Source organism: Chanodichthys erythropterus, chromosome 21 (genome assembly GCF_024489055.1).
Source record: "Chanodichthys erythropterus isolate Z2021 chromosome 21, ASM2448905v1, whole genome shotgun sequence".
Lineage (NCBI taxonomy): Eukaryota > Metazoa > Chordata > Actinopteri > Cypriniformes > Xenocyprididae > Chanodichthys > Chanodichthys erythropterus.
In genome coordinates this window covers 16,064,622-16,073,755 of record NC_090241.1, presented here as the reverse complement: position 1 = coordinate 16,073,755, position 9,134 = coordinate 16,064,622, and the positions used below count along the sequence as shown (strand labels likewise).

General features: G+C 39.3%; 1 protein-coding gene across 2 annotated transcripts in view; it reads left to right on the top strand.

Annotated features, from left to right (window-relative positions):
• gng12b (guanine nucleotide binding protein (G protein), gamma 12b) overlaps positions 1-9,134 on the top strand; it is a 61,920-nt gene that overhangs the window by 40,836 nt on the left and 11,950 nt on the right. The gene's annotated exons all lie outside the window — the stretch shown is intronic.

The window sequence follows — 9,134 nt, the reverse complement described above, 5'->3', positions numbered from 1 at the left end:
TAATCATTGACTTCAGGATACTTTAAGCTTCTAAGCTGAGCTAGTAATGAAATTCAGACGTACTACATCTGCCATGTTGTCACTCATGTGACCTACCAGCGTCAGTTGTATCCATTCACTGCCATTCACAACTGCTCTCCTGTGACTTCATGGTATGGTAAATGGTGTTCATCAGATGTCAAGTCAAGTCAGCTTTATTTATATAGCGCTTATATTGTTTCAAAGCAGCTTTACAGTGATAACAGATAAAATGAAGCATAACGGCTAGAGTTCAGCTGAACTCTAGTGTTGATTCTGTTCTGTTGTAAAGATCATCAATTATTAAGTTAGGTCATTTCATCAATGAAGCAGTTCTGTCATGACAACTCTCGGAGTGTTTGCATGGTAATGGATATGACAATGTAGATATATTTGGTCTACGCTGCTGCTGTTTTATTGCTGCTGCTTCTGCTGCTGTTGTTTATTGCTGCTGCTGCTGCTGCTGCTGCTGCAGAGCAAGTACTGGACTTGCTACTGCCAATACATACATGACACGCTGCTGGGAGCAAGTAAGACATGCTGCTGCTGTACAATATATTGTAAATGAATAACTGTAGCAGATCTATACAGGTGGAGCTGGGGAAGGTGGAGGGTTTCTAAAGCACGCTGCGCTGCTAAGCAATGCCAACTCATGTATTTAAAGATTAAGCACGCAAGCTCATTGACTACTAATACAGCAGGAACCAATCATCTGTGACCTATAGATAATGATGTGATAATTAGCAGGTTGTGTTAAAGGACCTATTAGCCTGCCCATTAGAGTTTCATGCCAGAACTTTGTATTTCTGCAAAAACCAACAACAACAAAAAACATGTCATCGTCCAGCTCAGTTCAGTTCTCATACAACAATGTTGGTTAATTCAGATGAATAATATTGTTGTATCCCAGGTGAAAAAAAGTACACTTCTATAATGTACTTAGAGTGCTCTATTTTCGCGCACTAATTTTGCGCAAAAATATATTTAGCTACCACTTGTAGTACACTATGGGTTCAAATGTACTATAAGTGGTATGTAAATACATTTTTTAAATACAGAGATAGTATATTAAACATTTTAGTTCATATTTCATGCTGTCTCAAAATAGCACAGTTGAGTGTGTTCTTAAGATGATCTTAAGAATTACTAAAGAAGAATTTTTAGTATATTAAGTACACAATTAGTGCATGAAATTAGAGCACTTTAAGTATATTATAGAAATGTACTTTTTTTCACCTGGGATATTAAGTGTCCCCAACTAAGCCAAAGCGTCAGTGGAAAACCTAAACCTAATCAGTGACAGAATGGAGAAAACAACCTTGGGAGAAACCAAGCTCAGTCGAGGGGCGATTAAACGAATACTGTATGATTATGATTCAGGCGGCATCACAAGTCAGAATTCAGATCGGGATTGGTAGCATTCAAATATTCATCCAGTTCCTTTTACTTCATCATGCCGATATGGAGTCGAAGCTGGTCATTGGGGTCTGTGCAGAGGACCTGTCTGGTTCTTGTGGTCTTAGATGTGCACTACAGAGATGTATGCTACAGAATCTCATTGGAAGTATTACGTTGTCTGAGTACTTTTTTCCTACCATTTTATAAATACTGTGAAATACATACTACTCATCTCACATATTGTTTTATGCCTACTATATAGTAGGGAAGTACTCACATTTAGATGCAGGGCTAGACAGTTGTATCGGAGCAAGTTGGAACTAAACTCTGTAGGAAGTGGCTCTTCAAGAGTGTATTTTGACATTTGTGCCTTAGAAAGTTTCTGGAAAGCGTGATTTGCCCAGCTAAAGGAGCCAACTATAAAGTATAGAAACCCCAAAGTCTGTCTATATCTGGCTTTTTTAACGCTATTTGAGCATAAGAAACAACTCTTATGGCACAGTTAATGTCGGGTTTTGTTGCTGATTTAAAATTTCATTTAAATGTGAGATTGTCAAGCAGGTTTTGAGATTTCAGTATTTCCTCAATTAAGTAGATTAGACTCGGTCTTGCATGCCAGAAAAATAGCTGCCGCGAGGCACTGCAAATATGGCTGCTTTTCTTAGAAAGAGACTCTGGGCATACTCTCACACTGTCTTAAAGGAGCAGTTCACCCAAAAATTAAAATTGTTCCATAATTTACTCACCCTCAAGCTATCCTATAAGTGTATATGACTTTCTTCTTTCAGTCGACAACAATAGTTATATTAAATAATATCCTGGCTCTTCCCAGCTTTGTAACGGCATTGAATAGTATCTTAGTTTAGTTATAGTTTAGTTCAGTAATAGTTTTTGAAGCTCCAAAAAGCACAAATGTGACTTCAGTGGGTTGAAGGCTGAAGAAACTCGGTTCTTATTTTTTCCTAGACTAACAGACTAACACTTGGCCTCTTGATTTCCTCTGTGCACAGAAAATTGTCAGTTACTTCACGTGAGGTATCGGTCTTTGGTATCGGGAGTGTTTTTACGAGTAAGACTACAAGTACATGAGTTTGGTATCGAGCCCGATACCGATACTGGTATCGGTATTGGTGCATCTCTAGTTTTTACAACCGTCTTGTGCATTTCATTCAGCTCATTAGACAGGTGTTTGCTGGCCAAGGCTTGACGGTGTGTCATACAGTGAAACACAAGACAGAATGGAGTCTTTTCCTTCAAACATGTCTTAAAGCCCTTATTTTTTTTTACCATCATTAAAGCAGCTCCATCTGTGCAGCATGCTACTAAATTATTAAAGGGTTATGTTTTGCTTGGTGAAGTACGCGTCAATCGTGTGGAAAATATCTTCTCTTCATGTCGTTGCGGACAAATTAGTAGACAAAAGAATGTCCTGGTTTATTTTGGTGTCTTCAATGTACTGCACATATGCAATGAGTGCTTTATCAATGGAAGTTTCATGAAGTTCTCAATCAACGTGTTCACAACATCATTTGCCATTCTGTCGATTCTGTCTTTTACTGTATTATTGGATAGAGGTACAGTTTTAAGTTTGGAAGCCACCTGTGTCCTGCACGTTATTTCTGCCATTTTTACACATGCAGGTTTAAACTTTTCCTCAATGGCGGAAAAGGGTGGAGCGTCTGATTTTGATGCAAACTTACTAACAGTACAAGTGAAAAAGGCTACAAAAGGCTATTTGAGGCCACTTCAAGGTGCACGAACTCGCTCAACCCATTTTACCAGCATTTTATGCCAGATTGTCTCTCTCAATAGTCAAGGTCTAAAAGTAAACAGACTTCTGGAGCAGGTCTGTGTTCTCTCCCCCACCCATCTCTCTTTATGCCATGCTGGTGTATTAATAGAAGCAGACGGTGGGTTCATTCATTGATGTTGCATCTGGTTGTTCCTGACTGAACTCTCCCTACTGTGCTGCCCCATTTCCTGTCCCACCATACCTCAGAAAGGGCCGCCTATCCCAAATGCAAACATCCTTCCTCGCCGCTCAGTTAATGGCGATTCTCTCTTTTGGCCTCGTTCTGCTGTGCAGATGTGGTGAGATGTCCATACACTTGAAAGTGAAGCCGGTGTTTCAGAAGTCTCTCACCTGGCCTGTCTGTATTGCATTGGGCAGAGTTGTGTGGGACCAGTTCAAGGAATGTGTAAGGAGGGAGAGAACTAATGTGTTTGGTGACTGAGAGTCAACAAATGCATTGTAGCGCTGAATTTTTAGGCCAGCACTGCCTGGCCTGCTCACATTGTATCATGAGAATGACTGTGCCAGTTCTGTTCACACAGTTCAGTTATTAAAGGAACATTCTAGCCTCAGTACAAGTTAAACACAATGTTACAGGGTGTTAAAATAGTCAATGTTTCAACTGTATTCTCAAGACAATATGCATAAAAAATGCATATTACCATGAATTTAGTCTGAAAATTAACACTTGTTTTATGTTACAGCTTCTTTAAAATGTCAACACAAAACCATAGTTATCTGTAACATCTGTGCTGCACTTACGTGTGTCTAGCATGTTGCAGGTAACCAACGGAGATGCTCCCGCCAGTTTTGTGGACTCTGTTAGAACTCTCATGTGCATGTGCATGTGCAAAACACGTGCAGCAGACACACGAGGAAAAATTAAGCGAATACATTAATGTATTATTAGTGCATTAATGTAACTAATGTATTATCAATGTCTTCAAGCCATGCAGTGGATTAGGTAGGCTAGCCATTTATTTCGAAACATAATAAACCAAGGGTCCAAAATACACTCCAAACAAGTGAATTTATCAAACATAAGAACTACTTTTCTAACATTTGTTACACTTGTGTAAACGACACAATAAAACAAGTAAGATCCTGGTTGATGAGTGATGATCTTCCAGCACTGTTTCAGCTTTGCGCTCCTAACCAACCCAAGCACATTTCAGCTGTGAAACAGCTTACCATACTCAAGATCTAGTTTCTATTAGTTGAACTATCGAATCACATTGGAACACACTGTCATGATTACGATGCGATCAGATCCTGAAAGTCCTATAGAAGCATGTCATGTCACTCCATGATCTACACATTGTCTTATGTTGTGTTTGGGCTCGTTCAAGACCACCTCCTTTAAATAAAGATATGCAATTTACTATAGCTTACTAATGATTTGCGAAGTTAAACCTAACAAAATGGTGGCGCAAAAGCATCATGTGTATGCATCGGCTGCATTTTTATACATTTGGTATAGTTTGGTCTCTGAGACCTTTTCAATGATATATGACACAAGTCTATACTATGATTTTACAGATCACATTTTCATGTAAAGCAGTTATTTTTTCACACTTTGAAATTAGAGCACTTCTAATATGTAATAATTTAAAAGCCCTTGTTGAGTGATGGTCATATTCCCTATATTCACTGTAAAGCCAAGCTTCTAAGCTTTAAAAGACACCTATTTTGTGTTGGTTTAAGATACAGTAAGTGATTTCTGAGAAACACTGTTGAAAATGGATTGGACCAGAACCAAAACACACTTGTTGCCAATCAGCAGTACGAGGCATATACACTCATTAGGGGGAAGGTGCCTGTGTCGCATAGCGTGTTCATGAATTTTGGGGTGGAGCTATCAAGATAGGAGGTGCGATCCTTTTGGGTAGGGGCACGTTTGTATTGGTGATTTCAAATATCAACAGCATTTTTCCAACCCAGGCTCATTAGAAAAATGTACCTGTGGGAACATTTTTGCAAAACGAAAATACATAGCGCCATGTATGTTTTGTGATAGTTTCATTGTGAAATGGCGCAAAAAAGCGTGTTCAGTTTTTTTCCCGAAACAGATGAACGTGAATATGGTACATTTTTATTACGTTGGTTTTATACATATCTACAGAGCCCCGGACTAGACATACAGGACAAAAATAGTAGGCTAAATCGTGCGCACAATTTACTATTTCGTTCCCTCGATTTACTAAAACGTGCGCATGATTTATAAATTGAGGGAACAAAATAGTAAATCGTGTGCACGATTTAGTGGATCGAGTGAATAAATTAGTAAATTGTGTGCACGATTAAATTTTTTTCTTGCATGTCATGTGCGGGGCTCCGTACATATCACCGCAGTTCGGATTTGAAATGTACAGCCACTAAGCTTAATGCTCCAACAAAAGCAAATGTGACATAAAAAGCATTAGTAATCATGCCAGTTTAGCTTGTTAATTTAGCTCAATTAATTGACCGTTAATGTAAACAACAATTGATTATGAAAATTTATGTTTAAAATTACATCCCTAATCTCATGGATGAATTTGCGCCTCAACTGAACATTTGTCATGTCAGATGTAATAAGACCTTCCAGTTTTATGAACGTCACCGTTTTTTATATTACTTTACTTACTGTCACTATGAAAACAAACAGTACAAATCTGTCACTGGGGCAGTGCTCTGTAGTAATATATATCATATATGTACTAATTCAGTGGTGTGCCAATATTGGCAAAAAATGTTATCTTAATATTTTCTGGGATTTTGCCACTAATGAGACGATATATTGATGAGTGTATCGGCTGCTTCATCTGAAAAAGCATTTAGATACAAAGAGTTTAATGCAGCTAATGGTTATAGATAGCATTTACAATTGCTTGAATAATGCTATGAGATTTTTTCTGTGTGAACAGGACATTTCGAGACTCATACCTGTAAGTAAATTCAGTTCCCAAATACCGAGAATGTAAGCACAGCCATAGCCAAAAAGAAAAAAGAAAGAAAGAAAGACAAAAAAAACCCCAGCCAAATATTGTCTGAAATGGACATGATGACATTACTACACTGTATATGAACCGTTGGAGCCCTACTGTCCTGGATGCGTGAGGGATGTAGGTGTGCACTGGCATTTCACCTCTTTTCTTCATTCCCTCAGTCCGAGACACTCTGGAGACATGGGAGAAACTATCAGCCTGTGACTCACAGGCTAAATGTCCCAAGTACACACTGTAAATAAAACAACCTCTGTTGAGCACCTATACCTGACACCTCTAAGGCATTCACTCAGCAATCTGTCATCTTTTGTCTGTCATAATCAAGTCTCTTAATGTGCTCTTATCTATAGAATTACCTTCATGCCAATTTTATGTGGGTGGGGATTTGTTTTGTGACTCCCAGCTCTCCATTTAAACAAACACATGCACGTACACCTCTGTCAACACTCCTCACCCCCTTCTTTCTCTTCCCAAAGCCCTGCCTCACTGTGAGAGAGATTGTCTCCCTTCTTCCCCATGCTTCATGGCTGCAGCCTGTCTGTCTGATAACATCAGGCTCTCTGAGATTAGCTCCCATGAGGGTGCTGTTAAACTGGTTACCTCGGCCTACCATGTTTAGCCGTAAGCTATCTCCTACTTTACAAGCTGGAGTGCGGCGGTTCTCTGATAGCACAGTCTTCATTGTCCTTTCTTTGCACTGTGCGTCCAGGACTCAACGGCCTTATTGTATTACGGCAGCACAAGGCACAATTTTAGGCACAACCGTCGCTTAGCAATCAGGCCGTGTGAAGGAGAGACAATAGACCTGCCAAAAGAACATAGTGGGACAGGTGATAAAAAATAGCTTGTTCTTCTTAGAACTTTGTAACCAATGCCTCCACCCAGTCATTACAGAGCACAGTGCTCAATTCATGTACATCTTAAGACATTATGTTCAGAATGCTAAAGACTTAATGTGCATACTTGCTGGATTCTGTCCCAGCGATGGTGGTCCAGTCAGACTTGGGCTGTCACTGTGGTCAAGGGCTCTCATGAGGTACGACCAGCCGACAAATTCCTGTCTGAGCATTGGAAACACAGCTGTATATATATTTCTTCTCAAGTCGTGTAAAAAAAAAAAAACTCCTAGTCCTGCGTGTGAATTTGAATAACGCTAATGTGAAAGGCGCACTGTAGTATACATACCAACAAATACTCTTGTGGCAGAGAGCACATAGTAGTACTGAGAAATGCATTTTTAACATTTTTTTCATGCTTAAAGTAAATGTGGGTAGTTATTAGTACTAAGGCAAGCCTCATTATATCATTTATGTTGCTCATAACAGTTTTCTTTACACAGTTTTCTTTACACTTTTATATATATATATATACACACTGTACTGTGCAAAAGTCTTAGGCACGTCAATATTTTCACCCCCCCAAAAAGGGTTTTAAGAAAGTTATTTCTATCTTTTGCTGTAGTGTGTCAGTAAGAAATATGAGTTCACATTTCTAAACATTCATTTTGCCATTAATTGTAATAATCCAGTGAGATTTTTGTATGCACAAGGAGCCTAAGAACAGCCGGTGCTCCACACAGTGATCTGATCTCACCATCATCAAATCCATCTATGATTACATGAATAAACAGATGAAACTGACACATCTAAATCTGACCAGCAAAGATATAGTACTGAGAGAAGTTTTAGGCACTTGTGTAAAAATGCTGTAAAGTGAGGATGCTTTCAAAAACACTGTCATAAATAGATTTTATCAATTAACTTACCAAAGCAAATTAATATTTGGTGTGACTTTGCGTTTAAAACAGCTTTTGTCCATGTACACTTGCGTATCGTTTTTCAGGTAGCTTTGCAGGTTGGTTTCTTCAAGCGTCTTTTAGGCAGTTCTTCTGGATTTAGATGTCTCAGTTTCATCTGTTTCACCAGCTGATCTCAGACTCGTGCAAACAAAAATCTCACTGAATTATTACAATTAAAGGCAAAATTAATGTTTAGAAATGTGAACTGATATTTCCTACTGACACACTACAGCAAAAGATATAAATAACTGGCTTAATAACGCCCTTTTTGGGGGGTGAAAATACTGACGTGCCTAAGACTTTTGCACAGTACTGTATACAGTATATTACTGAACATCATTTGAAACTGTATCTCCATATATGTATAAAAGTGTAATAAAATTTGCACAATTGTGAATCAGACTGTATTAGATCCATTGTATGCGTTTTTGTATGCTTTCTGCAAGGTGTTTTCTTAGATCTTTTTATTTAATTACATTTGGTTCCTTAAATCATGCAGCTTGCAACCACCTTGCAAGGCCCTAGCAACTACCAATAATACCGTAGTAACCACATCAGCCCGTATTAAACATTCAGACCACCCTAGCATTGCAGCAACACATGTATTCTTCAGAAAATGTAAAAATTTCATTTACAATTTGTAAAACAGATTTGAAAGCCATTTCCCACTCTCTGTGCCGCCGCTGTGGTGGTCTCAGTATGCCAGCGCTCTGTTATTCCTGGAGTGCTACATCAGAGGCTGAGCCGATGGCTGGAGCCGTCTGGTTCTGGCTGAGATCCAGCAGGCAACAGCAGTGCCAGAGAGGGAGGGAGGAGTGGGCCCGTCTGCAGAGGTGTGGGTGGCCCAGTGGGCAGCTCAGTCAGCAGCAGTATTGCTCTGCGACCCAAGGTGGTCTGTACCCTGCCTTTTGGTGGTCTTACTTAGTTTCCTCTTCTTGTTGTTTGTTAGTGATTTCAGCTTGAGTCACACACTTCAAAGCCGGTTGCAGTCCCCTCTCTTTTTCTCCTTTTACTCGCTGTCTCTCACACTCTTTTTACACGTTTGCAAGACAAACAAACAAACACCTCCTGGCCTCCACATCTGTCCATAGATGAACACCAGCAATGAAATATCTGCTTTTCATTCAGTCTTTATTGCGTC